Source organism: Salmo salar, chromosome 11, assembly GCF_965601325.2.
Source record: "Salmo salar chromosome 11, fSalSal1, whole genome shotgun sequence".
In the NCBI taxonomy this organism is placed as follows: domain Eukaryota; kingdom Metazoa; phylum Chordata; class Actinopteri; order Salmoniformes; family Salmonidae; genus Salmo; species Salmo salar.
In genome coordinates, this window is record NC_138301.1 from 95,518,999 (window position 1) to 95,528,155 (window position 9,157).

Sequence of the window (9,157 nt, forward strand, 5' to 3'; positions counted from 1 at the left end):
CATATATATCCATATTAATGATGATGCTGCTGCACGATTTTGCCTAGTCAGAAAAATGGCTAGTTGACGTCTGACACTATTATCTCTCTCAGGGGGAGATCTAATTCACATTTTTAAACATTGTTGCCCAGGTCGGAGTGGCAATCAGCAAGGTTCATACAAATCTGTGCTGTTGCAAACTAAAGGCTAGCTAGAAGCGAGAGGAAATAATGAGTTGAATTAAAGCATACCCTCTTAGATTAAAAAAGGGGTTCTATTTAGAACCTTTTGGTAAATTCATATTTTAACTGCCATTCTGATTCAAAAACCAACAGCCATTGTGGTTGAACTTGCAAATAGCCTACCAATAAGCAAGTTCTTTTTCAATTTATTAAGGTAAGCAAAGTTGATTATTTAATTCAAATATATGAAGCCAACGTCCTTTGATAAACTATAGCTAGGCTAGGCTAGGCTAGGCTAGGCTAGGCTAGATAGATAGATAGATAGATAGATAGATAGATAGATAGATAGATAGATAGATAGATAGATAGATAGATAGATAGATAGATAGATAGATAGATAGATAGATAGATAGATAGATAGATAGATAGATAGATAGATAGATAGATAGATAGATAGATAGATAGATAGATAGATAAGATAGATAGATAGATAGATAGATAGATAGATAGATAGATAGATAGATAGATAGATAGATAGATAGATAGATAGATAGATAGATAGATAGATAGATAGATAGATAGATAGATAGATAGATAGATAGATAGATAGATAGATAGATAGATAGATAGATAGATAGATAGATAGATAGATAGATAGATAGATAGATAGATAGATAGATAGATAGATTTGTATTAGAATTTGAGCACCGTTCGTAAGGTAGCTTGCCATGCAGGAAAAACCTAGGCTTCTTTAATTAGTCACTTTACAAGCTAGCTAGCTAACGCTTACAAATAAACATACTTTTGTATTATGGAATATACCAGATAGAGCTACAGACCCAGCCTGCCATTGGCAATTAGCTAATTGTTACTATTATTTCAGTATTTCATCGTGGAGTCGGATTACAGTTGGGCTGACTGAGAGGAGGTATGTATCTAAAATATTTATAATAAAATGTGTCTTGGTGATTCAATAGCCTAGTTAATCATTGGTTACTTTTAACACACTCTAAGTCTGGCAGTAACCCACCTATCAGAGGCAGAGGATCTCTCTGTCGCTGCTGCTGACAACAACTGCACGTATTTGCTTCTTATTTCTTCTTCTCAGGAGCCAGCCAGGCAACAACACATACTGTACTGTTCCATGAAGAAGTCAGACAAAGTTTGGTACCAAGATTGACGTTGGCCATCATTCAAACAAAAAGATGCCTCCCTGGCAGACAGTGCATATTTCCAAACTATGTTTGCATACAATGACAATAACATCTCTAAACTATGCTGGTATTCTTTTTTCCATTATTTCATTGTTCATTATACTCAGTGGACTTGTGATTAGAGTTTTTGCCCTGAGATTGGAAGGTTGTGAGTTTAATCCATTGTCGAGTCAAACCAAAGACTGTAAAAAATGGGACCTGATGTATCTTTACTTGTGTCACAGCTGTCGTGGAAGATAGAATGGGACCAAGACGCAGCGGGTTGCGTGCTGAACATATTTATTATAACAATGAGAACACCACGGAAAAACAAACTAACAACAGGAACAGAGCCGCAGGCTCAACAAAAGCAGTGCTCTCAAACAACTACCCACAAGTGACAAAACAAAACACACACCTATTTATAGGACTTCCAATCAGAGGCAACTAGAAACACCTGCCTCCAATTGAGAGTCCAGCACCCAACCTACACATAGAAAAACTACCCTAGAATATACACATAGAAATACAAACATAGCCCAGTGACCAAAAAAAAACCATAATACATAAATAAACTACCCTCTGCCGCGTCCTGACCAAACTACAATAACAAAATATCCTCTATACTGGTCAGGACGTGACAACTTGGCACTCAGCATTAAGGATATGGACTGGGGGTAAGGCTCTTCAATAGACTAGCGTCCTGTCCAGGTGGTGTACTTGTACATCAAGCTTCCTCATGCTACAGAAACAAGAGACAGGCTCATATCCAAGGCTTGTGCAAGGCTACTTACTAACTTATATTATATTCTTAGCTAAAAAATATTACCTTATTAGTAGTAGCCATAATTCATAAATGGCACCATACAGGGTTCTATATGGAACCAATTTTGGTTCCGTGAAGAAGAACCATTGGGTTCTATATGGAACTTTTAGAGGTTCCATATATGAAGTAAGCGATATAACCCTTTTTGGTTCTATAACAAACCTTTTTTTCTAAGTGTAGTATTCTACATTGTAAACTGGGTGGTTCGAGCCCTGAATGCTGATTGGCTGACATCCGTGGTATATCGCACCGTATACCACAGGTATGACAAAACATTTATTTTTACTGCTCTAATTACGTTGGTAACCAGTTTATAATAGAAATAAGGCACCTCGGGGGTTTGTGATATATGGCCAATATACCACGGCTAGGGCTGTTCTTATGTACGACACAACATGGCCTTATTGCTTAAGTATACTGTACTACAACATTTTATAGCAAGTACTACACATAGACGGATACTACAGTCTGTAGTATAGTATTCTACAGTATACTACAGTTTACTGCAGAATACTTTAGTAAGTACTATAGTATTCTATAGTAAACTATAATGTTTTCATGTGGGTAATAAGAGGAAGTCACTTTAACCCTGTGACAGTTCCCTGAAGTAATGACAGAAAGAACTACATCTTCCATGCCACATAATCAGGAGAACAGAGGGCTAACGTTCTAACTAATCACACTCACACAGAATGTGTCCGACCAAGGGAAGAGGTTTACATATCTCATTTGTAACAATGATTAGGACTTCCCAAAGACTGGAATCACATTAACCTACCCGCTGCACCATGATATGGCCAAGCCAAAACACACTTGGCCCTTTATTTTCTCATAAATAATGCAAAACACATGAGGAAGAAGGTGGAGGGAGTGAGGGAGGAAAGGGGACCTCGTTCATTCCCAAAGCACTCGAGTAGAATGCGATGTGTTAAGAGTGCTTGGGAAGCCAAAGGGTCGCTTTAGGAAGCCGGGGTCATCTCTGCCGGAGAGGGGAGGAAGGTGTTGAGTAGATGCAAACGAGTTGGCCTTGTGAAGAGCGACAGTGGGACTGATAACCCACTTTCCATCCATTGAGAGGGACGTCTTTATAAGGGCTTTCTGATCGGGCCCCAGGCACCTGAGCCTCCCCCAAAATAACCACCACCGTGCTGCATGGCTCCCTGCCAGAATGCCGTCCCTTCCTCCAGCCCAGCCGCCACAGGCCCTATGTCCTACTGCACATCCTCTCCTCTAGCTTCTAACACTGAATACATACAGCTCTACATCTCCACACATACTAGACACAGTGCCAATCAAGGTCAATGTTCAATTAATGAGAGAATCTTGTGCTTTTTTGCATTTACATATTCCTTTTCATTTCATTTTTGTCATTGTGGTGGTCAGCAATATAGAATGACAGATTTTCGTGAGTTTTGGGGGGGATCAACTTATGTGGAGTGATTTCAAGTAGAAAACATTATATTTATTATGTATTAAATTGTGAAACAGCAAATGACAAAAATGTACCGTATTTCACCACCCACACCACAAATACTTTCACTGACATGGAAACTCAGGACAGGCCATATACTTACTTCAGGACCTCCCAAACCTCCCTCAAGAGGGTTTAAAAACCTTGGCTCTCTCAGCAGCTGAACGCATAATGGAGAGGAAGAAGGGAAAGAAAGGAAGAGAAAAGAGGAGGCGCAAAACGGGCCCTAAAAAGGTCCCTTTGCGTGCTGAGTCTACTTCCTAGAGGACGCAGCAGCACATTCTCCTGCAGTATGGTGTGACTAATCGTCTCTGCTGAAAATACTCCTTGCTGTCTATAAGAGAGTGAATGGAGATTTACAACATGGGGCCATAGACTCAGGCAGATCATAAAGCAGTCGTTTCTACAGTATGGCCTCGGCCCACTGCTCATATGTCACTGACATGTGGTGGTGCCTGGACAAAGGGTTTAATTCCATTTTGCATGATTAGGATGGATGGGAAGCATCATACCATCATCAAAGGAAAGGGAGGGGCGTGGGGAGATGAGACAGCAGAACATTCATATTGTAATGTAGTCAACATGTTAAGTAGCGATGTTACCAACACTTTTGCTGAAGTTGTTGACATGATAGAATGACAAAATGATCATCTTGGCAAAGCGATCAGATGAATACTAAATCCCTCTCTCATGCCAGCGCATGCACTACAGGCTGAGCTTCCCAAACCACAGTCAGTGTCTGGAAGTCAGGACGTCATTGGCTCCGACAGTAGCCAATCAGCTTTGTGGTAACATGTGGCGTTCCTGTGTATTGGGGGGGACTGGGTGTGTTAAGGTGGACAGACCAGCTGGCCTGTACCATTCCACCACATTTGCAATCCCCAGAGGTGTCCTGAGGTCCTATTTAATAGAGCCCAGTAAGGCACACCAGGAGTGGCAGCGAACCAAGAACTTCCAGGGGAAATAACATATTAACTATGGGAGGAGAGGTGGAAAAAATCGTCACTGTTTCTGGATCAGTGAGGAATTTTTGGAAGATGCTTCTGTTTCCCACTACCCTTCAATGCCACCTCTTAGTAATTCCGAACAGGTTCGAATGTTGTAAGAACGTGGACACTAAAGGAAGAACAATAGTATTCATACCAATAATAATTCAATAATCAAGGGCGAATGTTGTGATAACATAATTAACATAGTAATAATGTAATTTTCCAGAAATGCATTTGAGTTCAACATAAGCATTGACTAAAGTAAATCCGATTTTCTCTGAAGCAGAACTTAGGACATATCTTTGTGCCTTCCTTGCTACATTAAAAGTGCCTTAGTGGATGGAGTTGTATCTTGTGGTTAGGAGCTTATTTAAGACCATTTTAAAGGCATGTGAAGAAGGTTGTGCCAAATGTGTTCCCACACTCCTATTTCTAACACACAGCAACCCTAATTACAACACAACTTTAAACCAACCTAACCCTGCAGTGACCAAAGAGAACACTGAAACATTTCACTCCACAAAATCCTCCCTCACATAAATACTATATAACCATATGGAAACATACACTGGAGTATAAAACATTAGGAACACCTTCCTAATGTTGAGTTGCACCCCATTTTGTCCTCAGAACAGCCTCAGTTCATCGAGGCATGGACTCTACAAGGTGTTGAAAGCTTTCCGCAGGGATGCTGGCCGATGTTGACTCCAATGCTTCCCACAGTTGTGGCTAGATGTCCTTTGGGTGGTGGACCATTCTTGATACACACGTGAAATTGTTGAGGGTGAAAAACCAAGCAGCGTTGCAGTTCTTGACACACTCAAACCAGTGCGCCTGGCACCTACTACCATACCCCGTTCAAAGGCAGTGAAATATTTTGTCTTGCCCATTCACCCTCTGAATGGCAAACACACAATTCATGTCTTAATTATCTCAAGGCTTAAAAATCCTCCTTTAACCTGTCCCCTCCACTTAATCTACACTGATGGAAGTGGATTTAACAGGTGACATCAATAGGGGATCATAGCTTTCACTTGGATTGACCTGGTCAGTCTATGTCATGGAAAGAGCAGGTGTTCATAATGTTTTATACACTCAGTGTATAGGAACGTCCACGGGTAATATGTTGTTGTCAGCAGTTTTGTGCGTTGGAGACTGAAACGGCTGCGGCAACTGCAGAGGCTAATGTCAGTCATCTCTTTCCTGTCATTCCAGGAGTGCCCTTTGCCTTGTGAGCGATAGCCTGAGAAAGGGCAGCCATCTTGTCAATGTTTGGAGTAGAGGATTGAAGCCCACATAGGGAAGTATGCAGACTATGAAGCTAAGACATTTGGCAGGGTAAAATAGTATACATTCAAAAGTATGCATATCTACACAAACATTCGTAAACAGCTGTTTTGTTGATATTGGCAGAGAGTATAAAAAACGGTTCCACATGATGTACAAATACTATTTGTATGGTGTTAATGAGAAAGTGAGAGTTGTGGAGTGTTACAGGCCAATCTCGTTGTCCTTCTCTGTCCAGACCTATAGCGAACTAAAAGCCTGGCCGAGACAACAACCAAAACATCCTCCTCAGTCACAATAGCTGACTGTTTAGTGGAGAGTGGTTTGGTTAGCCATCCTCCACTACAGTCATCCCCGTGCATACACTGCCGATAGTAGCCAGTCCTGTTGTGTTGTGTGAGCCTGCTGGGCCTTGAGGCTTCACTCTCTCTGGCCTATCTCAAGTGGATGCTGTGTCAGGGCCAGGACCACAGATAAGCCTGCCGTTCTTAGTCATCTCTAGAGCTGCTGCTGCGCTGCACTGGACTGACCTAGAGGGGGACGGAGGGGCCATCTGATAGGGGGCAGGCTGAGATTAAGCCAGACTGGCCTGTATCTCCACGGGATTAACTTCTATCACAGACACTGTTCTCTCCCTGCTGATCCCATCCAGTTCTAGAGTAGCCAATATAGTGCTATCTATGTACTGTATATCTACACTACACAGGAGGCTGCTGAGGGGAGGACGGCTCATAATAATGGCATTTATTCCATTCCAGCCATTACTATGAGCCCGTCCTCCCCAATTAAGGTGCCAACAAGCTCCTGTGCTACACTATGGGTATTATTCATTTAAACAGGGAGGATACTGGGTCTCTGGGATAGCTACAATTATTTATATTTTGGCCCTGCAAGAATGCAAGTTCAGTACACATGAAATGTCTGGATTTGTGTAGCTTACTCAACAAAAATATTGATTTGTCATGGAAAAATGTCTACCAGTTCTGATTGATTAGGGAGCAACATTTGAAGCTGTGATTGATTAGGGAGCAACATTTGAAGCTGTGATTGATTAGGGAGCAACATTTGAAGCTGCTATATATTACTCAAAGTGCCTGTGTGCGTTTTTGAGAGGTGTACGCGTCAGATGTCTCGGCAATGATAAATGTTAACTGTAAATACCAGAAACTTGAAAATAAAGGAGAGCCGCACACTCTAGGAGCTCAGATGCAAAAATGTAATATCCAACGTTTCGACAGCCAAGCTGTCTTCATCAGGGTACTGTAAATACCAATCAGACATCTTCATTTACCTCAAGTAAATTCCCAAACAGAAATGGAAGCCACAAATCTTCCTTCTACTAGTAGAGCGGCCCTACGGAAAACTTTGACAATAGATAACCTATATGATAGCATGTACACATATCAAACAACCGCTTGCATCTAACCACATCCAGATGGAGTGTATGTCTCTCCAGTCACGTCAACTGACTTGCTCTGTAGAACAATGGCAGGACTTCAAAACCCACTGTCTCTCTGACCCTGTGTGTTCAGGCTTATGATAGGCTACGTGTACACAGTGTATAAAACATTAGGAACACCCACTCTTTCCATGACATACACTGACTAAGTGAATCCAGGGGAAAGCTATGATCCCTTATTGATGTCACTTGTTAAATCCACTTCAATCAGTGTAGATGAAGTGGAGGAGGCAGGTTAAAGAAAGATTTTTCAGCCTTGAATCATTTGAGACATGGTTTGTGTATGTGTGCCATTCAGATTGTGAATGGGAAAGACAAAAGTGCCTTTGAACGGGGTATGGTAGTAGGTGCCATTTTTATTTGAGTGTGTCAAGAACTGCAACAGTTTCCCGTGTTTATCAAGAATGGTCCACCACCCAAAGGACATCCAGCCAACTAGACACAACTGTGGGACGCATGGAAGTCAACATGGGCCAGCATCCCTGTTAACAGAATTGCCGTCTCTCATTCGGTTTTCAAAGAGAGAGACCACAGCAAACAGAATAATAGCATTTGTTCAACTTCACACATTCGGTACATACAGTGCCTTCGGAAAGTATTCAGACCCCTTGACTTTCTCCACATTTTGTTAGGTTACAGCCTTATTCTTAAACTGATTAAATTGTTTTTTTCCCCCTCATCAATCTACACACACACAGTAATACCCCATAACGACAAAACAAAAACAGATTTTTAAATTGTTTTGCTAATTTATTAAAAATAAAAAACAGAAATATACCATTTACATAAGTATTCAGACCATTTAATCAGTACTTGGTTAAAGCACTTTTGGCAGTGATTACAGCCTCCTGGGTCTTCTTGGGTATGATGTTACAAGCTTGGCACACCTGTATTTGGGGAGTTTCTCCCATCCTCTCAATCTCTGTCAGGTTTGATGGGAAGCGCTGCTGCACAGCTATTTTCAGGTCTCTCCAGAGATGTTCAATCGGGTTCAAGTCCGGGCTCTGGCTGGGCCACTCACGGACATTCAGACTTGTCCCGAAGCCACCCCTGCATTGCCTTAGCTTTGTGCTTAGGGTCGTTGTCCTGTTGGAAGGTGAACCTTCGCCCCAGTCTGAGCTCCTGAGTGCTCTGGAGCAGGTTTTCATCAAGGTTCGCAGTACTTTCCTCCGTTCATCTTTGCCTCGATATTGACTAGTCTCCCAGTCCCTGTCGCTGAAAAACATCCCCACAGCATGATGTTGCCACCACCATGCTTCACCATTGGGATGCTACCAGGTTTCTTCCAGATGTGACGCTTGGCATTCAGGCCAAATAGTTAAATCTTGGTTTCATCAGACCAGGGAATCTTGTTTCTCATGGTCTGAGAGTCTTTAGGTGCCTTTTAGAAAACTCCAAGCGGGCTGTCATGTGTCTTTTACTGAGGAGTGGCTTCCGTCTGGCCACTCTACCATAAAGGCCTGATTGGTGGAGTGCTGCAGAGATGGTTGCCCTTTTGGAAGATTCTCCCATCTCCACAGAGGAACTCCAGAGCTCAGTCAGAGTGACCATTGGGTTCTTGGTTACCTCCCTGACAAAGGCCCTTCTCGCCGGATTGCTCAGTTCGGCCGGGCGGCCAGCTCTAGGAAGAGTCTTGGTGGTTCCAAACTTCTATTTAAGAATGATGGAGGCCACTGTGTTCTTTGAGACCTTCAATGCTGCAGAAATGTTTTGGTACCCTTCCCCAGATCTGTGCCTCGACACAATCCCGTCTCGTAGCTCTACAGACAAT

At 42.2% G+C, this 9,157-nt stretch overlaps 1 long non-coding RNA gene across 1 annotated transcript; it reads left to right on the forward strand.

The window, feature by feature from the left end:
• The first annotated feature begins 301 nt into the window (after positions 1–301).
• LOC106563364 (uncharacterized) lies at positions 302–1,437 on the forward strand. The gene is made up of 3 exons (XR_001319240.2): positions 302–375; positions 1,045–1,089; positions 1,270–1,437. It is a non-coding gene; the product is annotated as an uncharacterized LOC106563364 (long non-coding RNA).
• Positions 1,438–9,157: the final 7,720 nt, after the last annotated feature.